This window comes from Rousettus aegyptiacus, unplaced genomic scaffold, assembly GCF_014176215.1.
Source record: "Rousettus aegyptiacus isolate mRouAeg1 unplaced genomic scaffold, mRouAeg1.p scaffold_m13_p_2, whole genome shotgun sequence".
Lineage (NCBI taxonomy): Eukaryota > Metazoa > Chordata > Mammalia > Chiroptera > Pteropodidae > Rousettus > Rousettus aegyptiacus.
In genome coordinates, this window is record NW_023416295.1 from 141,647,338 (window position 1) to 141,671,201 (window position 23,864).

The 23,864-nt window shown below is 33.2% G+C and overlaps 1 long non-coding RNA gene across 1 annotated transcript in view; it reads left to right on the forward strand.

Moving 5' to 3' along the window:
• The first annotated feature begins 4,966 nt into the window (after nt 1-4,966).
• The window catches only part of LOC107514391, an 89,181-nt gene continuing 70,283 nt past the window's right edge, over nt 4,967-23,864 (forward strand). Inside the window, exon 1 of the long non-coding RNA XR_001597767.2 lies at nt 4,967-5,039. This is a non-coding gene — a long non-coding RNA (uncharacterized LOC107514391). The remainder of the gene's footprint in view (nt 5,040-23,864) is intronic.

Sequence of the window (23,864 nt, forward strand, 5' to 3'; positions counted from 1 at the left end):
TGCCATGAGGGAATTGCAAAGTAAAAGAATAAGATACCACAGCATACCTATTAGAATGACCAAAATCCAAAATATTAACACCAAATGCTGGTGAGGATGTGGAGCAAGAAGATCTTTCAGTCATTGCTGGTAGGAAAGCAAAGTGATACAGCCACTTTGGAAAACAGTTTGGCAGTTTCTTAAAAAACTAAACATAGTCTTATCATACAATCCAGGCACTGTGCTCTTTGGTATTTACCCAAAAGAGTTGAAAAATTCTGTGCACATGAAACCTGCTCATAGATGTTTATAGCAGCTTTATGCATAATTGCCCAAACCTGGAAGCAACCAAGATGTCTTTAATAAGGGAATAGATAAATAAACTGATACATCCTGCCAGACAATAAATATTATTTAGCAATAAAAAGAAATGAGCTATTAATCCCTGAAAAGACATGGAAGAAACCTCAAATAAATATTATTAAGTGAAATAAGTCAATCTGAAAAGACCACATACTATATAATTTCAACTATATGACATTTTTAGAAAAGGTAAAAGTGTGAAGATAGTAAAAAGATTAGTGATTCCTAGGCATTGGGTGGGGGGGGGGAGAAAATAATGAAATAGGCCTCCATTAGAAAAAGTCAAATGGAGTTTGACTAAATATTGACTAATTTCTATCATCTAGATATTTAAGTCACAAATCAAGCTAACAAACTGTTATATAAGATATGCTCTATCCTCCTCACTTGACAAATATACTTTCAGATGACAAGGTAATAACATATGTGCACAGCCAGGACTTATATACAACTAAAAGTTGCCAAAGCAGCGGTAGGACTAAATGTAATTATTGTGCATATCTGAATGATCATTTGATAGCTTGACAGTGTTAGGGTAAGTAATAAAATAAAGATGTATATAATTCACAAATTACTTCTTATTTATTCCCAGAAATGGATTTTTCTTGCCTACATTTAAAGACATCATTAATTATATTATTAAAACCAAACAATAGCATAATTTGTATTCTAATTTAGGTTAGAATGAAAAGGACTAAAGACTAAAGTAAAATTATATTTAAAAGAAGCAAAGTTTGTGTTTTAAAATATGGATTCAATTAAATGCAAAATTTCAAAAATAAAAGTATTTTAAATGTTTTATACTAAAATATTTAAATTACCTTTTAAAATCTGCAATTGAGGACCCAGCATTCATTAGTGGTACAATTAAAAATTCTAATTAAGAACTTTTCTACACCATAAAGTTATTGTCAATTCTAGTGTTGTGTTCCACTAGTCGTCACTGTAAAAAAAAAAAATCAAGTGGGTTGCATACTTCAAAATATTTCATTGAGATCTACTTATACACAACTTTAAGAGTAACATGGATTATTTACTAAAATAAAATGTTCCTGAGCTGTGAAAAGCAACTATTGCAAATACTGCACTAATTTGGTATCAGAAATTGAAACACAAAGAGAAACCAAACATTGGACTTTCAGCTCCATTAGGAAGATGCTGAATTTATTGCATTCATAGTATCTGAGAAGCAGAATTTGATGTTATTTTGTCTTTACTGTTAGCGAAGTGCTTCTGCCACTCAAATCCTCCTCATACCCTAAAGCAGTCTCTCTGACACTAGCAGTGACACAATCCTGAAACTTTATGGCATTCAGATGTAGACATATTGTTTTTAGGACAAATGGAAAGAGAGACAGTGTTTTCTGGGACCTGAATGGTATCAATCATGAGAGTGGATGTTTGGGATTGTGCATTTAATTGTACCATTAATGAATGCTGGGTCCTCAATTACAGAAACACTCTTGCATTCTTTAATATATGTGTGTATGTGTGTGTGTTAAATGGAAACACACAGTGATTAACTAATATGCAGCTAATAATTGATGGAGCCTACTTCCAAACTGGTCTGTTTCCAGATCTCATGTATTTCCCATTAAATAATTTTTCTCAGCGTCTTTCCAGAGCAGCAGCCAGTTCAAAGGTTCTACAAATGATAATGGTGTGAAGGCACGTCTTAAGGTCTATATACTTAAAATTTTACCCCAATTTTATCCCATAAAACTTTTGTATCATAATAGAGCTGATTGTCTAAGAGGGAGATGGTGTTGCTGTCAGGTAGGGGCAGTCCTTCTCACCCTGTGCTGGCAAGCCCTTAAGGGAAGTCGTCAGATGATGATGACACTTTGAAGACACAGGAGGGCAGAAGCTTCCGTGTTAACATAACAGAGCAGGGTAACATAGATTTGTCCAGGGAGCAGCATTCTCAGTAGCTTTCACTTTTTTTTTTTTAATTATAAAGGTCAAATACACTCATCTGAAAATTCTAGAAAATGCAATACCTTTTAACAAAGTAAAAACAGGATGGATTCCCACCACTTTGAGATAAATTTTGCGAACATTTGTCGCATGCTTATCTCTTGTTGCTTAGTTTAGCGTTGCTGCCAGGGTACTGGCTCTGCCCTCGCCCCCATCACCAGGACTACTTGCTCCTGATTCTTAACTGCGCTGCCCCTGCCTGACACATCTGCTTGTACCACAGCCCTTCTCTGTTCTGGGCACTGTGCTAGACTGTTTTCACCAGTTCTGTTAAATAAGATGCATCAATTTTTTTGATGCACAATTACGTTTTACTCTTACAGGTGGGTGTTGTGCTATTAAATAGGTTCTATTAAGAGAATTTAACATCTTCAAGTTTTATATAGTTCAAGCAATTTCGCCATGTCGAAAAGTATTCAGTGACTTCATTGGGGGTGCTAGGACTGCTCAGATATGATTTGAACAACCTCTCCCGCTCTTCCCTCTCTTTTGCTTCTAAGGTGGTACCTGCTCTCAGCCTGTTTATCAGCCTGTGAGTTCAGAGCCCCATCTTGCACACTTCATGTCTTCATTCCACCTGCTATCCATAGGTCTGCCCCGTGGTTTTTAGCCTCTTACCTCTTTTTTTCTCTTTTTTGGTAATTTTCTATTTTCTTCCTATGGTATCACCTCTTTACAACTCTTTTCGGCCAATTATTTCCATTTCCTCTCCTTGTTTCTTGTTCTGCATTTCAGTAGCTTTTTGTCTATTCCTCATCTTCCAACTCCTTTGTAGGTCTCCAGTTGGCCGAATTGAGCCTAGGTCACTTATAGCTTTAGAATACCTTCTCATACACATCTTCATTTTCAAAGCAACACAAATAGATTTTTTGCCACTTCCAAAAATAATTAAGACTGTTCTTCAAACACATTTAAAAACTGAACCCAGACAACACTAACCTCTTTGCATAATCGTCATTTTATAGAGATGAACTTTTTTATACCACTTGTACTATTATTTGTTATTGGCAAGGTTGATTTGGTTACCTATAGCCCACTCTTTCATGCCACCTGAATTATGAACATAAGTTAGAGGAAATGTCTCACTTCTAAAATATCAGAGCTTTTGGATAAATAATAATAGTTAACCTTTAAATAACATCTCAAATGCCCTAATCATCCTTAAAGTAATGCTACATTGTTGTAAGTGGTTTTTCAATATTTGCATATTTAATTCTTACAAAAATCCTAGCTATAAGCACTATTATTATCCTCACTTTACAGCTGACACAACTGAAAAATTAATTGTATTAAATCATATTATTGAAAAAAATTCAAAATTGATGGCAGTGGAGAATGGCAGTAGTATCTGAACCTGAAATTGTGTGTGTGTGTGTGTGTGTGTGTGTGTGAGAGAGAGAGAGAGAGAGAGAGAGAGTGTGTGTTTGTGTGAACGTAAGCAAAACTGTATTTCTGAATTCATGGTTTTGACATACTTGCTCTCTTGAAGAATGATATAACAATTTTTCTTATTTCACAAATAGGATATGAGAGCGATGGATAATTTAACAAAGTGATTAATTTTAAAATCAATTTATTTAAAAACCAGTCTCTTAAATACCTTCTTCCACTGATTTTTTATATGACTACATTTCACATTTTGGATTTCACTGTAAAAAAAATGATGAAAGTGCTTAATAAATAGCCTGACCCTCCTGGCCCTCTCTTGCTAGAAGATCTTTGCTGTGAGATCAAGGCATACTCAGCTTCCAGACTTGGGCATCTTGAGGACAGCTTAGTTAGTATGGTCTTTATTTCCCTTTCTAGCTCTATTGTTTTATGTTCTGTGATTTTTCTTTTCCTCTCAGAGGGTCTATTTTTCTCCCTTGACTGATAAAAAAAAAGGAAGATGACTAAACACTTCAGTTGTAAGAATTCTCTTTATTCAACATAAATCAGGAGTTATTTATGTCCACAAGCTCAAGAGATTATTTAACAAGTTCCTTGACAACAAGGCTTTCAATCCATTTCAAAGTAATATAATGTGGGGACTCAATACTTGTTTGTTGAATGAATAAATTAAAATTAAAGTCAGTGAGGTTATGTCTACAGAATGATTTGTCATCAAAATCTATGAAGAACTTAAAATAGCAGGGTTTTACATTTAAAAGTTGCTTTCTTCACCTTTACTTTTAATTATCAAGACTGTTCTATTACGGGTACCTTCTCTTTGGGAAAAGTTACACCCGGAAGCAAATGACTTAAGACCAAGAAATATATGAGCAATATTAGGTTTGTTAAAAAGTAGAGAATGGCATTAGATTACACTTCGTTCTAAAAAGAATTGGAGGGAGAAAAATAAGTTTCTCGTTGCAGTTAAAAATGTGGCTATTTTGTTTTTTACCAGATTGCTTTGACTTACAACAGGAAGTCTGTTGTACTAAGATTTATGACTTGGCTGTTATGTGCAAGGCCATGATGTGAAATAAAACATGGATATTTTCAATTAAAATTTTTCTAAAGAAGCCATGATTCAATAGACGAGTTTCATTATGGCTGACTCAGTGCCTAGAGCCATGTGTTTCCTAGCCCCTCTTCCCATTGTGAGACCAGAACTCTCAGCTTTAATACAATTCATGCCACTCATTTTGGGATCTGTCCCATCTACAGCAAACAGCTCAGGAGCTGAAAACACGAAAGAAGCTTGATGAGCTCCTAGAAGCTGTGGGCCTCAGACTTAGGTAAGTTGTGGAGCTATTGAGCTTCCCTCTTTCTACTCCTCAGTTTTCTTAGTAGTAATGGCCTACATCAAAAGCACTGAAAATGATAAATGGTAATGGAGAACTATTCAAGGGCCAAGCTAATCACTGAATTGATTTCCACTTCCTGGCATTGGTCTTGTTCCTTTATTATTCAATGTTTAAGTAATATTAAAAGTGAATGAAGCCTATCTTGCCTTCAAAGAACCTGTGGTTTAGTGCGAGAGGCTGACCACTGTATTATGACTGTATTACAGTGTCATATATAAAATTCTAGGGGATGGTCTGCTAGTGCAGATAAAGGCCCCTCACTCAATGAAGAAGGTGGGGTTCAGAAGAGTGTTTGGTACAGGAAGGATTCTTGATGATAAATAGGAGATATTTTCCTGATAGAAGGAGGCTTTGGAGTAACATGGGGGAAAAACTGCTCATGCAGAAAAAATTAGCTTGTGTGTTCCAGAAAGTAAATAAGAGACCGTGTAGTGTGCGTGTGAAGATATGAAGCAGAGACCTGCCAACATAGAGACTCTAGGATACTGGGCTAAGGCATTTAGATCTTATTCTACAGGGAATGCAAAAGCTGTGAAAGGTTTGAGTCGGGAAATAATTAATATCAGTAGGTTTTATTTTCAGTTCACGAAAAAGTTGTAGCTGTGTATGAGATAAATTTGAGAGGAACATGCCTGAAAGCAAGAAACCAGTTGGTGATTTGGAGTAATACGGAGATATTGGAAATGATCACCAACTTTCAGTTTCATGGCTCTTTTTAGAAAACATTGCAATGAGGCACTGGGAGAATATGAGCTCAGGAGCCAAATGGGCTGGGTTTGAATTTCGACACACCACTATGTGACTGCAGGCATGTTATTAATCTCCAAGACTCTCATTTTTTGCATGTGTAAAATGAAGATGAAAATAAAGGTATTTTATCAGCTGCTATAAAAAATTAAACAAGATAACTAATGCATATTGCATAACACATGGTATTAGATATAGTACTCTATAAATGTTAGCTATTATCATCACATAATAAAGAGAAAAATGAATAATAGGACATAGTGAAGAATATCAATGACATTTCCAGGCAATCTAAACACTTCTTCCAACTTAAAATCTTAAGAATCGTTTCTGTTCCAGCAAGGATAAAGGAAAAAGTTCCACCAGAATGAAAAAGTAAAGGAGATAGAGTTATTTTCTGCAGAAGACAAAATCCTGGCTTTATTGACGTGCATTCGAGTTTTTAAGATGCAGAATTATAGTTGGCATGGCCTTGTGTTAAGGTAGATAAAGAAAAAAATTCAAAGAATGGCATCAATATTTCTGCAGTGTGTTTCCTGGCGATGAGAATGTTCGATATCAATAACTAGAGATTCTATTAACATTTGAAAAGCTTCACCGTCCAGAGATGTTCGATGAAAGCTCAGTTCTTCCTGGCTGACTCCACCAGCTTCCACAGCATCTTTACTGGTCTGTCTGATGATAATGGAGAATAGTACAGATGTGAAGTGGTTGATTTTATTCCATCTATTTTCCATGTATTTAATATTTTTATTTTTTTATTTTTGATGTATTTAAATTTTGTAATTTCATTTATTTTCTATATTTAAAATCAATTATTTCCAAATGCTTCAAAATATAAAAAGTATTATTGAGAATTTTAAATAACATCAAAAAAAAAAGTAATCAGCTGTATTTCAACAAAGCCCTAACTTAATTCTCTTTTATGACTGCCCCAGGTACGAGGCTGTCAAACTCTCTTGGCGTGTTCTCTACTCTCATACTCTCTTGCCCCAGTCTGGTCTATCTAGCCTTGAAAATGAGACTTGGACAATTATAGACTTCTTGGCAGAGTCAATATTTTAGTTGTGCTAAAGAGGATTAAAATTATAGGGTGAGTTTTCCCAAAAAACACTACATTATATTATGAAAATAATAGTTCTAATTCTGCAGCTCCTCTGCAATCTATTTGTAACTCACACAATTAACAGATAAGAAATTGAAAATTGTTGCAAGAAAAAAATATTCAATTTTTACAGACTTATAGACTGAGACAATCTAAAGAAGACAATAGAAAGCAATTAGCCAGAAAAGCTAGAACAGAAGAAACTTTTGCTAGGAATTTTCAGATATTAAGACAAACATAATGGGAAACTGCTTTAAAAAGTAAAGCGTTAAACACAAAACTATAAAACTCATAGAAGATAACATAAAAGAAAGTCTAGATGACTTTTGGTTTGGTACAATATTTTAGATACAACACTGAAAGCACAATCTATAAATTAAAAAAATGATAAGTCAGATTTTATTAAAATGAAAAACTTCTGTTCTGCAAAAGGCATTGTTAAAAGAGAATGAAAAGACAAGGGAAAACTTTTTGTAAAAGACATCACTGATAATGCACCGTTATGCAAAATATATGAGGAACTCTTAAAATTAAACAATAAGAAAACAAACAGTTCAATTAAAAAATGGGCCAAAGACCTGAATCTCTCCAAAGAAGAAATAAAGATGGCAAATAGCATATGAAAAGACGATCAACATCATAAGTTATTGCGGAATTACAAAGTAAAACAACAATGAGATATCACTACACACCTATTAGAATGGCCAAAATCCAAACACTGACAACACCAAATGCTGGCGAGACTAGAGCAACAGAACTCTCATTCATTACTGGTTGGAATGCAAAATGGTACAGCCATTTTGGAAAACATTTTGGCAATTCGTTACATACTCTCAAAATACAATACAGCAATCATGCTCCTTGACATTTATCCAGATGAGTTGAAAACCTATATCTACACAAAAACCTGAATGTGGATGTGTATAGCAGCTTCATAACTGCCAAAAACTTGTAAGCAATCAAGATGCCCTTGATAGGTGATCAGATAAACAAGCTGTGGCACATCCATACAATGGTATATTGCAGCATTAAGAGGAAAGGAGTTCTCAAGTTGCAAAATGACAAAGAAATGAGCTCTCAAGTTGCAAAACGACATGGAGAAAACTTAATTGCATGTTGCTAAGTGAGAGAAGCCAATCCAAAAAGGCTACATACTTATTATTCTAACTTTATGACATTCTGGCAAAGGGGAGTCTATGGAGACTGTAAAAAATTCAATAGTTGCTAGAGATTAAGGGAAGGAGGGATGACTAGGTGGAGCACAGAGGATATTTAGGGCAGTGAAACTCATTCTCTAGGATAAGTAATGGTGGACATATTCATTATGCATTTGTCAAAATCCACAGAATGTAAAATACTTAGAGTGAAACCTAATGTAAACTATGGATTTTAGCAATAATATTATATTAATATTGGCTTATCAATTATAAAAAATATACCATAGTAATAATATAAGATGTTAAAAATAAAAAAAAAAGTTGGAGGGAAGTGAAGAGTATATGAGAACTCTAACTTTTCCTCAATTTTTTCTGTAAACCCAAAACCACTTAAAAAATAAAGTCTATTAATTTAAAAAATCTAGTATATTTCTTTCTTTAAAGACATATTTAGGAATTACTCAGATTTTCGGGTGACCTTTTATGCACTAACCCAGCCTAAATAAGAACTTTGGTGTCTAGGAATTTTATGATGTCATCCTTAAGGAGTCTGGGTTGTTTGTGAGAGAGAAAGTCGAATAAGATCGGTAGGTATCATATGGATCCAGAGACTGATAATTCTATACATTAGCTCACTGAGCCCTTGGAGTTTATGGTAGTGAGTCAGTACAACCAGGACTTTCCCTTCCATCATTTCTGTCTCTGGCTAAAAGATAGATTCATAATATATAAATACCCTACCCCCTCTATATGTCCAACTAAAGAAAGGGAAAATTAGGGGGAGCCAAGAAGAGAATTTTAAACATCGGATTGAACTAATGCTTTCTCTAGTCCTAAAGTTAGGACTAGAGAAAACCACAGATTGTTTTTCTATTCATTATCATCTTTTAACTTTAAAGTGAACGTACTTGTGCAAAACATTGTATGTTTTAATATGGATCATAATGAAGATATTTATAAATCCTGTAATGATTTAGACAGCAAACTCTGAAATTAGATCTTGGTTCTTTTCTCCACATCTTCACCATCACTTGTTATCTTTTGACTTTTTGATAATAGCCATTCTAACATATGTGAAATGATGGCTTATCATGGTTTTGATTTGTATTTCCCTGATGATTAGTGATGTTGAGCATCTTTTCATATACCTGTTGACCATCTGTAGGTTCTCTGAAAAAATGTTCATCTTGATATTCTCTCCATTTTTAAATGTGATTTTTTTTTGCTATTGAGTTTTTTGAGTTCTTATATATTTTGAATATTAACCCCTTATCAGATACGTGAATTGTAAATATTTTCTCCCATTCATTTAGTTGGCTTTTCATTTTGTTGATCATTTCTATTGCTGCACAGAAGCTTTTTAGTTTAATGCAGTCCCACTTGTTAATTTTTACTTTTGTTACCTTGGCTTTTAGAGACAGATCCAGAAAATCATTGCCAAGACCAATGTCAAGGAGCTTAATGCCTATGTTTTCTTCTAGGAGTTTTATGGTCTTTACATTCAAGACTTGATGAAACAGGCCCCTTTTCATTATATGAACCATTGGCTTTCAGGGCTAGGTGTTTTGGAAGCCCATCTCTTAGGTAGTAGTTTTAAAAGTTGGGGCACTTGATATGTGGTCCAAACCTTTCCCTCCTCAGATAGAAGCTAGGAACTCGGGAATCCCTCCTCATTGTATGGTGTGTGTGTGTGTGGTGGGGGCAGGGCGGCATGGAGGGGATGGTGTTTATAGTGAACGTGTATCTCAGCCTTCCTTATTCATTCCAATGTGGGTATTTTTTCGCTCACCTAATGTATTTGTCTCTCAGCTACTTGCTGGATTTTTCTCAAAGGGAATGTCTCCATGTGTGCCTGTACATTCAGTGCATCTCTGGGGGGAGGAGGTTCAAGAGCCCGCTGTGTCACCATCTTGGTATAGAGTCCTTGGAGCAAATGTGATATTTCTAAAGTGTTTAGCCTAATACATACAATAAGTACATAATAAATAATGTTAAATAATGCACATTCTCTATTCTCAGTCTATCACTAATATCACACGCTTACCTAAAATCACTTTGAATGACAAATTTCTACACCTAGAGGCAGTATAGAAATAGAAAAATGCACCAGCTTTTGGGCAAAATATGTAAATGCAATTTCAGACACTTTTATATACACTGGTCTTTCCACCTGTGAACATATGGAAAAATGCGTTTTAAAAAAATTCAGAGTCAAAGCAAAGTTTATATACCCCTTTACTGTATAATTGTTCAACACTTTAGATCCTCAAGACAATGGAGGCTGGCTATTATATTTGGATGCTGCAACTTAGCTATACTGTTTGAGGATCTTTTTTATTGTGTCAGACAAGGTCAACAGTTCTAGATCACAAGATGGTGTCTATAATTTAGTGTGCTTCATCCCTAGTCTTATAATTATTAATTTGAACTCAATTCTCCCAGGACTAATTTGAATTGTTTTACTCGGTATGATTTCTTTTGAATTTTTCAGCTTCAAACTGTGAAACATTATCGGGAGAATTAAGGGTTGTCCAGTGATGGAATTTATTTTGCATAGAATTTTAGGCCCTTGAACAAAGAGAGACTGAGAAAAAAATTATCTGTCAAATCTTAAGTCAAATACAATCATAATTATTGTGTGCAAGGATTATTCATATAATTGTTCAAATTGGTTATGACTTAATTTCAATGAAAACACAGATAAATAAAAAAATATGAAAGTAAAGATTTTCCTTTTTTTAAATTTTTTTTTGTGATAAAATAGACATAACATGAATTCTACCATTTTCACAAATTTAAGTATATAATTTAGTAGTATCAAGTGTTTTCACATTGTTATGAAACCATTACCGCTATCTATCTCTAGAACTTTTATATCCTCTTAGACTGAAATTCTCTACTCATTAAATAACAATTCTTTGTTACCACCAAACCCAGCCCCTGGTAGCCACTATTATATTTTCTGTCTCTATGAATGTGTTTAATCTAGGTACCTCGAATAAGTGAAATCATATATTACTTGTATTTTTTTTTCTTTTTGCTGTGGCTTATTTCACTGAGCATAATGTCTTCTAGGGTAGTTTTAAGTTGATAGAAAACTAGAGTGGAAAGTACTGAGTTTTCATATTCTCCCTGCTTGCTCTCCCCTGACAGCTTCCCCCACTATCAACATCCTGCATAAGAGTAGTACGTTTGTTAAAACTGATGAACCAACATTGATTACATTGACACATTATTATACCAACATTATCACATTAGGGTTCACCCTTAGTATTGTACATTATATGTTATTTTTTTTTCCTAAAGTAGAATGACATGTGTTCATCATTACAATATCATACAGAATAGTTTACTGCTCCAAAAATCCTCTATGCTCTGTTTATTTATCCCTCCTTTTTCCTAACTTCTGGTGACCACTGAAGTTTCTACTGTCTCCATAGTTTTGCCTTTGCCAGAATGTCATGCAGTTGGAATAATACAGTATGCAGCCTTTTTGGATGGGTGTTTCTCACTTAGCAATAAGCAATTAGTTTCCTCCATGCCATTTTGCACTTGATAGTTCATTTCCTTTCAGTGCTGAATAATAGTTCATTGCATGGATATGTCACCTACTGAAGGGCATCTTGATTGCTTACAAGTTTTTGGCAATTATGAATAAAGCTGCTATACACATTCATGTGCTGGGTTTTTTGTTTCTTTGTTTTTGTGGAGATAAGTTTTCAACTCATTTGGGTAACTAGCAAGGAGTGTGATTGTATTTTAAGAGTACATTTAGTTTTGTAAGAAACTGCCTGTTTACCAATATGGCTGTACCATTTTGCATTCCTACCAGCAACAAATGAGAGTTCCTATTGCTCCACAGCCTTGCCAGTATTTGGTGTTACCAGTGGTTTAGATTTTGGCCATTCTAAAAGGTATATAGTGTGACTTCATTTTAATTTGCAATTCCCTAATAACATATGATGTTGAACTCCTTTTCTTATACATATTTTCCATCCATATTTTTCTTTAATGAGGTTTTTATTCTGATATTTTGATCATTTTTCAGTTTGGGTTGTTTGTTTTTTTTATTGTTGAGTTTTAAGAGTTCTTTATTTTCCATACCAGTTCTTTATCAGATATATTTTGTGCAAAAAGTTTTATTCTAGTGTGTAGTGCATCAACTCATTCTCTTATATCAAAATTCTATTTTTTGAAGAGTGAATAGTATTCTAGAATATGAATATACCACATTTTGTTTATCTATGCATCTGTTGATGGACATTTGGATTATTTTCCTCTTTTGGTGACTGTGAATAATGCTGCTATACAACATTGATGTACAAATATCTGTTCAAGTCCCTGCTTCATTTGTTTTCTGGAGGAAGTTGTAGATCTAGAAGTTGAATTGATGGCTATCTCTTTGCTTTTAAAAATTTTACAATAGTGTAGCTAAGCCATTATTGTCAATTATTACTATGTCGATAAAGTAGTTATGTAGAATTCACAATAAGGCCCAAACCTGGAAGCAACCAAGATGTCTTTAATAAGGGAATAGATAAATAAACTGATACATCCTGCCAGACAATAAATATTATTTAGCAATAAAAAGAAATGAGCTTTTAATCCCTGAAAAGACATGGAAGAAACCTCAAATAAATATTATTAAGTGAAATAAGTCAATCTGAAAAGACCACATACTATATAATTTCAACTATATGACATTTTGGAAAAGGTAAATGTGTGAAGATAGTAAAAAGATTAGCATTTCTTGTTATTAAGTGAAGAATGAATCAGAAGTCTGCCAGCTTCAGTAAAGTAACTATGATCCTTGACTCCAAATGACTTTGCCTGAAAGGAGAGTGAAGTGAATAGAAACAAATGGAAATTAATAAAATGTATTTAAAAATAAAAGAGATGCCCCATAGTTCCCAGCAGAAAGAATAAATCTTGATTTCAAATAGAATCATGATAAAAGTAGATTAGAATAAAAGGACCTGAAAAAGGACCGCAGAGAATTCAAATGAAATTCTCTCCCCTTGCTTCCTCATAATCTAGGAATATCCAAAAAAGAAGCAGCACAATATAACTATTTTCTATGCAACAAATAGTCCAGCTTTCCATTTTATATTCAAAGTACCAAGAAATAGGTAGAAGAATCTTATGGAGATTTACAATCTTAACACATGAAAAGAGAAAATACTTCTTGATAACTAGCCTTTAACCAAGGTAACCTGTTACCAGATAAACACAGAGGTTGGGTTAAGTGTGTTTATGATCTGAATAGAAAGCATGTGTTTTGTATCTAAGATCTTTTAAAAAGTTATGACATTTCCACTTAATATCTTCTAAAAATAAAATGATAAGTCTATGTCAGCAATATAATTAAACCTTATATTAATAATATCATTCTTGTTAGATTTTTGACTAGTATCTTAGTCTAACTATGGTCAAAGGTTTGTCTTCAATAAATGCTTGATGGCCTATGGCTGTTTTCCTATGTTCTTTTCAACTTTTAAAGATTATGTATTTCTTATTATATATAATATGTTCTATAATATAGAAAAATATGGAAATATGAACCAATTTAACTGAGGATAAATCTGTATCAAAAACCAATGAAGATGGCCCACAATAGCATACCCTACCAGCAAGTGTAAATTAGGAAGTCTGGAGTTAAATACTCAACGAAGGAAAATAGAGTGAAATAGTCCACCACAATCAAGTGTCCTTTATCCCAGGAATAGTTTAATGTAAGAAAAACTATTAGGTCAACTCACAAAAACAAACAGCCCTTTTCATTAGTAGCTAAAAGGAAGTATATGATAAAATTCAATATCTATTTCTTGTTTAAAACTTTTTAGCGAATAAGATTTTGAAGTTAATTTTATCAATCTAAAAAAGAATGTTTGCTACAGACTAATGGCCAAACTAATATTTTATAGTGAAATACTAGAAATAGTCTCCTAACACCAAGGAAAAATTAAATATGACAATTGCAAAAGTTAGAATTCTACTTAACTTCAGCAAAAAGGAAATTTATTGGAAAGTTCTCAAGGGCTCACAGACTTGTTGATAGGCTGGAAGAACAGACTTGGAAACAAGAGGATTTACGGAACTCATAAGGTCAGGAAGCAGGATGGATGACATAGATAATGTTTGGTTAGAAATAGTCCTGGTGCAGCCCATCTGCCAGAGCTGCCTAGCTGCAAATGGTTATTACCTCTAGCATAACATCAAGTCACTGGCTCAAGATGCAAAGTCCCAGGGTAGAGTCACTCGGTTAACTCTAAGTCAAGGGCTTCTCCTACCAATATTTCAATACTACTTAAAATAGGAGTGTTCTCCAAATAGAGGTGGGGTGCTACTAGGAAGAGGAGATTGGGATGTTGGACATTGTTAAATGATATGTGTTTACTATCTTACTATCATTGCTATCTTACTATCATTTACACTATTGTTTGTTAATTAATCCTTGGAATAATGTTCAGATCTCAGGAACTCCTGCATAAAAATTATATTTATAGTTCATAGTACATTAATATGATCAATAAGTTATAGATGTAATGAGCTAGTTGTCATCACTGATGATCATTGAGTAAAGACTGATATTTTTCTTATGATATGTTTCTTTTAGACAACTTATTAGCTTTTTATTTTTGCTTGATGCCTCTTCTTGACAAAGGATGTTCACTTTAATGCAAGTCGGTAGTATTGATAATGAACACTTCAATCATTTTTTCATCCTTGATTGTTTTTTACCTATCCAAGTAGGTCTAAAAGTCTTACAACAATTTTTTACCAGGCAAGATGCTAATGTGGCATGATATGTAGTATATGTTGTAGACTGTAACGTACAAGTTTTTTTTTAATTTAAAATTAAAAATGACCTTTTAGCTAAACATTTTTGAGAAAGAACTGGGTAACTAAGATTTGCTTACTTTTCTCACAATTAATTTTTGATTCTTATAAATTTAAAAAATCCATAAAGCAAACATAATAAATTTCTGGTAAATTACTACCTTAAGGCAAAATTGAATTTCAATTTTCTAAAGATGGTTTTGGTAGATTTAATTTAAATAATCATTATTAATTGATTTTAACTGATGATATTTATAACATAAAAATATAATGGCATTGTCAAATAATAAAACTGCTAAAGTCATATACTGAAGCTGTATAAACAAAAATTTAACCCAAGACACAATTTTATACATTCTTTGAAAAGCATCTTCTTACAAAGTAACATGATCGGGCTTATAACTTAGTTGTTTCAAAATTGCTATAAAAGTGTGCTTGATTTTCTTTTTTATAGAAATATTTATGCATAAAGGTGCTGTTTTGACACTAAATGTAAAGAACGAAATTCATCTATTGTAAATCCTGTGCTTGATTTTTGCTACACAAATACTCAATTCTGAGTTAAATGAGATAAGTGCATGTGTATGCACACACATTTTATTTGAAACTAAAATGAGATTTCTATCCTTGCTCTTTATGCTTGTTATCACAAGGAAAGTCTTGAATTCACATGTTGAAAAATTGAAAACTGGAGTAGATTACTCATTGTTTTTCTCTGGCTTGCACAATATAGCTCTTACACAGAAATCCAGAACTTGTCTAGGGGCAGACTGGTAAGTTTCATTTTAAATGTAGCTCACAAAGTTTTTCTTTTTTCTGCCAAAGTCCTATTATCAGGCTAAGTAGAAAGTTCAAGAGAGAAAGAATAGAAATTATCATTCAGTTCTAATCTGCAGTTCTGGCTGGTTTCAACAAGACTTGAAAACTATTGATATCCTTTTTTACTTTCAAATCCAAGCCACAGTGGAAACATTAAAAGATTTCATTTTATAAAGATTGAGTTTATTTTTAAATTCAAGAATCACATCATGTGAAGTCAAAACGTTTTTCCCCAAGCTTCACAGACATTTGTTTAATTGGCTTATGTGATAAAAATGTCTGCAAAGGTGGCTAGTTTCTATAGCCATTCTTCATCTTCAAAACATGCAAGAAAATCTAGACTACTAGCTTCTTGAAATTCCTTCTGAAATTTATCTTTCAATTCACACAACTTAGCATCGTCCTGAAAATTTTTCATATTATTTTCAAGAATATTTGACACCAGAATCCCTCTGTGAAGAAAGAAGTATGTTGTGACAAAGGCAAGTTTTTCATATTTTTTATGAGAAGTGAAATCTTTTATGAACATAATTTATTGAAAGAGCAACACCCATACAAATGCCAGAACAGACCTTGTTTCTAGATATGATGACAAAACAACATCTATATTTTGGCCTTTGCTTGTTTTGGTCAGCTGTTGAAGCAGACATAATATCTTGAATTTCACCAGCATATACAATTTTTACAAATGCTATCTACCATGGCTTTTATTGGTTAGGTTGACATCAAATTGGATAGTGAAGCTATTATTGTTCTTTAGATTATTACACAGAACTTCTTGAGAGTCATGTGACAACTGATCAATATGTTGTTGATTTATTGTATTATCTGAGAGTAGTAGACCTTTTCAGATTCTCATTCTGCATGTTGTCCAAGCATTTTACTCACTGTGATTTTACATGCTGGCATTATTCTTAACCACCCCATGAGTGTTCTTTCTTGGGGCTAGTTCTGCTCTAAAATAACTTGATCCCTGTGACTTTACTGATTTTACTCCTCCCCCACAACTTTATTGAGGTCTGATCGACAAATAAAAATTATGTATATTTAAGCTATGCAACACGATATTTTTATGTATGTATATTTTGTGAGTGATGAACATGGATCAAGTTAATTAACATATTCATTGCCTCACATGATTACCTTTTTTTATGGTGAGAACTCTTGAGATTTATTCTCTTAACAAATTTCAAGTATACATTAATATTAACTATAATCATCATACTATTTTTAGGTGTTCTAACTGAAATATTGAACACTTTGATTAATATATCTTATTTCCCCCTGCTTCCTTGCCTCTGGTAACCACCATTTGACTGTGTTACTATAACTTTGATTTCTTTTTTTTTTTTATTTTAGATTCCACATGTAGGTGAGATCATGCAATATTTGTTATTCTATATCTGGCTTATTTCATTTAGCATAATGTCTTCCAGTTCCATCCATATTGTTGCAAATGGCAGGATTTTTTCTTTATTTAAAGATAAATAATATTGTGTGTGTATGTATATGTGTTTGTGTGTATGTATCACATTTTCTTTTTCATTCATCTCTCGATAGACACTTAGGTTGTTTCCATATCTTGGCTGTTGCAAACAATGCTGCAATAAACGTGGGGTTTCAAATATTTTTTTTAAGATAGTGATTTTATTTCCTTCAGATATATACCTAGAAGTGAGATTGCCAGATCATATGGTAGTCCTATTTTTAGTTTCTTGAGTTACCTCCATACTGTTTTCCATTATGGCTTTGCAAATTTATATTTCCACCAACAAACGGTGTACAAGGGTTCTCATTTCTCCACATCCTTACCAATACTTGCTACCTTTTTACTTTATAGCCATTCCTAATGGGTATGAAGGGATATCCCGTTGTGGTTTTTATTTGCATTTCCCTGATGATTAGTGATGTTGAGCATCTTTTCATGTACCTGTTGGCCATCCGTATGACTTTTCTTTGAACAAAAGTTTTTCTTTATCTGGAGATTCCAATAGTCATTAAAAAAAAAAATCAGCATCTTTACATGTTTAATGGTTGCAATATGTAGATAAGAGCTTTTTCCATTAAAAAAAAATCAACCTTATTAGGTATAATTTACATACAATAGAATCTTGTGATTTTTAATGTAAAATTCTATTAGTTTTGACAAATGTACACTGCTGTGTAATGATAAATACAACTAATTATGATACATAGAACATTTCTATTACCCTAAAAAATTTTCTCGTGCCCCATAGCAGTAAATCCCCTTTCCTCATTCCAGGTCCTTGGTAATCACTGATTTGTCTTCGTCATTCTAGACTTGCTCTTTCAAAATTTCATATAAATGGAATCATACAGTATGTAATTTTTATGTTCTTTCACTTAGCACAATGTTTTTGAGACTCATTCGTGTTATGTGTTTAGTAATACATTCTTTTTTATTGTGGAATGGTATTTCATTTTATAAATATACCACACTTTGCTTATCCATTTACTTGGTAATTAACATTTGGATTGCTCCCAATTTTGTCCTTTACATTTCCATATAAATTTTGTGGACATATGCATTTTTTCTTCTAGGTGAATTCTTAGATATAAATTTCTGTGCTTTATTGGAATTGCATATAAACACTTTAAGCTCTCAAAATGTATTTTAAAGTGTCTTTATCATTTTGCATTTTCATCAACAATGTGTGAGTGGGTTTATTTGCTCCACATCTTTGTCGTACTTGATGTTGTCAATCTATTTAATTATGACATTTTAGTGGGTGTACAGTGATACCTCATTGTGGTTTTAGTTTGAATTTTCCTAAAGATGATGCTAATTATTTTTTATGTACTTATTTGTTATTTGTTATATGTCTTTGGTGAAGTGACAATTCAAATCGTTTCTATTAAAAATATTTAGGTTGTCTTTTTATTACTGAGTGGTAAGAATTCTTTATCATTTCTGCATACTAGTCCATGAATACATTTTCAGATGACTGCATTGCAATATTTCTCCCAACCTGAGATATCTCTTCATTTCTGTAATATTAATTTTTGAAGGATAAGAGTGTTAATTTTAATAAAGAACAATTTATCAATTTTTCACAAAGACTTTTTTCTCTGTTTTCCTCTAGAAGTTTTATTGTTTCATATATATATAAACACACACACAGTTGTGTGATTTAATTCATATTAATTTTTATACGTGGTACAAGTTTAGGGTTGAGATTCATTGATTGTATTTGTAATTATTCTTAATAATTTGCTGAAAAGATTATTCTTTCTTTCATTGACTTTTTGATACTTTTATTAAAAAATCTATTTCTGGACTATATGCTTTGCTGCTTAATTTATAACACTATGTAAGAATTTCACTGTGTTACTGTGGTTTAATAGTGAATATTGAAATTAGTTAATGTAAATATTCCTATTTTGTTAGAAAATTTCTCCAAAAAGCCCTTGGGAATTTTGACTGGAATTCTGCTAAGTCTATAGACTAATTTAGAGAGAACTGATTTCTTTACACTATTTAATATTTTAATTAATGAATATAACATATCTCTACATTTATTTGACTTCTTTAATTTCTCTAACCAATGCTTTGTAGTCTTCAGTATAAAATCTTACACATATTTTGTTTATTTTTATTATTTTTTTATTTTAAGTGAAGAAACCCTTGGTCGACCTCACAGATGCAAGGAAATATCAGCTTACATTTGCTTATTTTTTTTTTATCTTTTACATCTACGGCACCTGGTCTTCTTAGGTGGTCTCCCCATCCAAGTACTAACCTGGCCCGACCGCACTTAGCTTCAGGATTGGGCTTGTTCAGGGTAGCATGGCTGTAGACCATATTTTGTTTAATTTATCTTTGTTTTAAATTGTTTGATGCTGTTACAAATGGTTTTGACTTTCAAGTTTCAATTTCCAAATATTGATTGTTAGATATATAGAAATACAATTGTTTTATGTATATCAACCTTGTATTTATTGACTTTAGCAAATTCACTTTTTCATTCTAGTAGCTTTTTAACAGACTTCTTAGCATTTTTTTATGGGTGAGCATGTCATCTGTGAATAAAGATGAGAGATAAAAAGTCAGAAAAGGAAGAAATAAACAGAAAACATTACAGAGCAACCAAAAAATTAATAAATCCAATAAACATCACTGAAATACTTTGAAGAATCTTAAAGAAATATCACAAAATTATTTGAAAAAGAGTAAGGATATAAATATTTTTATAGAAAAGGTGATAAAAAATAGAAGATGAGGAGGAGATCCAACTTCCATATAATTAGTTCTCAAGAGGAATCAAACTGAACAAGTAGAATAAAGACTTGCATGACTTACTATGCTCCACTTTATGTATATCTACTTAATTTATCTCCTTATGTTGTCTAAATGATCTATGCAGAAGAAATTCTAGCTGCTGTTTTAAGTATAGTATTGGTGTTAGATTCAGTTTATTCAAATTTTGCTCAACTTGTTACTAGTTCTATGACTTTGGAAACATTTATCTCATATGAGTCACTCAGTTATCTCATCTGGAAAGCAGAGATAATAATAGTACTTATTATATAGGCTTTCTCTGACGTTTAAATAAGATAATTTGCATAAAGTGCTTAAAATTATGCCTGGCACACAAAGTATTCAATAAATGTTATTTATTATTATTAAATATCATTTCTTGATCTTTTATGTTTCAATTAGAAATGTTTCTGAAATGGCAATAAATAATTCACCAAAATGGCTTAAATAATAAGGGGAAATTGATTGGATCGTGAAGAGATGAGAAATTAGTTTTTTTAGGGTTAAAACTACCAGTTCAGGACTTAGTCTCTCCTCTTCCCTCCCCTTCCCTCCCCTCTTCTTTTTTCTTCTCTTTCCTTCCCTTCCCTCTCTTCTCTTCCCTTCCCTTCTTTCTCTCTCCTTCTCAAATCAACTTCTTTGGTGTTGGCTCCATTTATAGGCAAGAGGTCTCCTTGTGATAGTAAGATGGCTATCAGCAGCTTCCAGAACTTTTTTCTTTCTTTCACATGGAAATAAAAAAGTGTTTTGTTTTGTTTTGTTTTCTCTAACCAAAGTGCTGCATAGAAATAATGGCTTCATTCTTAGTTGACCAATTTAGGTCACAGGCCCATTCCTGAACAAATCACTATGGCTGAAACTTTACCCCTAGAGATGAGAGTGGGGTCATTTTCTTTCAAAGCATTTTGATCATATGAAGGCAGAGGGGGTACTGTTAATAAGAGAAGGGGAAGTGGGTTCCAGAGAGCCCAAACCAGCAAATATCTATGAGAAATCTTATGTCATTAATATTGTCTCTTAAGAGAGATCACACTTCTATATCAAGTGGAAAACTACTCTTTATCTACTTTCTGCGGGTAATTCTTTTGGGGAAAACTGATCTTTATCTGCCTTTTGCCTGTGTGTGCATGAGTGTGTGTATGTGGGCTGGGGGGAGGACACAGTTTTTATGTATTAGCCATCCTTGTTTCTTCATGATTATTACTCATCTTCAAATGGAGCCCAGCTACTTGCTAAAAATAAGTAAATAAATAAAATAATGAATGCTGTGGTAAGGAGTGGTTAAGGATAACAGCAAAGTCTTTTAAGTCACAAACTCTGTTGTAGTCTGGCCATAACTGCTTCCCCTCCCTCCTTCACCCCACTTCACCTCCAGAGGTCTCCCTTGGCTAGAATAGTATATTGTGAATCTTTTCCTTTCCCTTCCCTTCCCTTCCCTTCCCTTCCCTTCCCTTCCCTTCCCTTCCCTTCCCTTCCCTTCCCTTCCCTGTCTTCTCTTCTTTCATATGCATACAGACATTGGGTCAGCATGATTGATTTGTCTTTCTACTGCACAGTCCCTGTATTCTGAGATGTTGTCCTGGGTCTCCATAAGGACATTCTTTCTTTCTCATGGAGCTCAACACACCAATCAAAGGAATTTTTAGGTTATATATATAGAAACTGGTCTAGATACTAGGAGGCAAGTGTTGGCTCTCCATGCTCTCTTCTCTCATCTTCGTCTAGACTTCACAGTTCTTGGCAGATATGCCTCTTAATTTGTGGCTTGTGGTTGTGTCCTGTTCCATGTTTCATTGAAGATAGATTATTTTCCCTCCATTTTTTAATTTGTTTTTGGTGGAGTTTGAGGGAGTGAAGAAGAGTAAAAATTCCGCTACTCCCTCTTCTTTAACCAAAAATCTTATTAAGAATGACTTCAGTCTATTTGATATTTTCACTTGGATGTGCCCCCAGATACATCAAAATTAACATGTTAAAAAGTGAAAACATATTCCTCCTTTCCTCATACCACAATTCTTTTCTTTCTTCAGTTTTTCCTACCTCAGGAAGAGGCACCATCATATCCAGTTGTCATGACTGTGAAATACTGAAGTTTCTTGAGAAATTTTCCTTTCTCTCACCTAAAACACTTAATGGCTGTCAAATTTTATATATTTTATCTCTTCTATACCTATTAAATCCATATTCCTTTTCTCGGTGTTCACTGAAATTGCCTGTATTACAGACACCATTTATTCCTGTCTATTCTACTTCACTAGCCTCTGATCCGGACTCTTTGTCTTCCTTCTTAGTCTTTCCTTATTCAGATAGGAATACTGAAGGCAGTGAGAGCAGAGTGGTTTAACCAATAGCAATTTAAGGTGACCCAGCACCTCCCTCCAAGTACATACACGAAGTCGAGAGACGTGACTTCAGCCACTTCTTTCCAAGATCCCCCACTTTACAGTTACTTTCCTCAAGGGTGACTGATGTTGTTTCAACAGTTTTTCTGCTGTTTTACACTGCTAGAGAAGAAAGGTGGAAAATGATGGAAGTATACAGTATAAATTAATCTCTTTCAAATATATTCTTAAACAACTCTCAGATAAATTACCAGCCAGTTTCCGGTTCTGGGTTAATCTTTGTAATGTGATAAAGGCTACTCTTATGTTTTTGAGAAGAATGATCTATTTAATAATGTGAACAAACAATTCTCATTTTCCAATACATTTGCCTGTGTTTTAGCAGTGATGGTAAGAGGGTGGAATCCTGATTCAACTTATGACTGAGTTCAGCCAGCACAACTAAAAGGATGCCTGAAGAGGGAAAATCATTTGCCTGTCCTTCAGCAGCTTAGTGAAAATTATAAGTAGAGGACACCTAGTGGTGCTTTGTAGAAATTCACTTACAATAACCAATAGCACCCTTTGATATTAATAGCACCCACTATACCAGGATCTTATGGCCAAATATAAAAGAGGCATGACAAGATAACAAAGTATAAACCAAATCTTGAATCTAACTGTATTGGCCAGAATAGGCTGACTGCTGTAACAAATAACTTCCAAATTCTTAGTGACTTAATATAATATTTTGCACTCTGAAAACAGTATGGATACTCAGTTTGTGATTTCTCATATTAGGACACAAAAAGTGACCTGATCACATGAAAAAAATAGATATCTTATGCTTGGATAAAAAGCTTCAACAATATTAATGTATTGCTTCTCAAAAAAACAAACAAATAAGGTAATTAAAATACAATATAGTAAGTTGAAATGAGCATTGGCTGTTTAAAACTTTTAAGACTCATCAAACCTTGCATTTACAATCTATGCATTTCACCATATTCAAATTATATTTAATTTTTAAAAGGATTTTATAAAGAACACCTGGTACAAAGTTGGAAAAAGGGAGCAATAATAGGGGAGGGACACCTATATTAAAACTTATAAAATCTTAATAATTAAAAGAAAGTGGTACTATAATTTAAAAATTAATCAATTTGAAAAAGGAATAGTACAGACCTATGAATAGATTAATTAAATAGAGTAGAAAACCCAGAAATATACCCAAGGGCACATAGAAATTTAACAAAAGATAAAGTAGTACTCAGAAATCCAAATAATTATTCAGTAAACATTCTGGAGATAATTGTAAATATTTGTGTTCTTGTTTGGAGGAAGAAAGGAAAGAACAGAGACAAGGGAAGAAAAGAGGTAGATAGGGGAAAGTTAATCCATGCTTGAGAAAAATACTCTTGGGCATTGCATTAGTCAGGGTCCTCAGAGAAACAGAACCAATAGGATGTGGATGTGTATTTATATTTG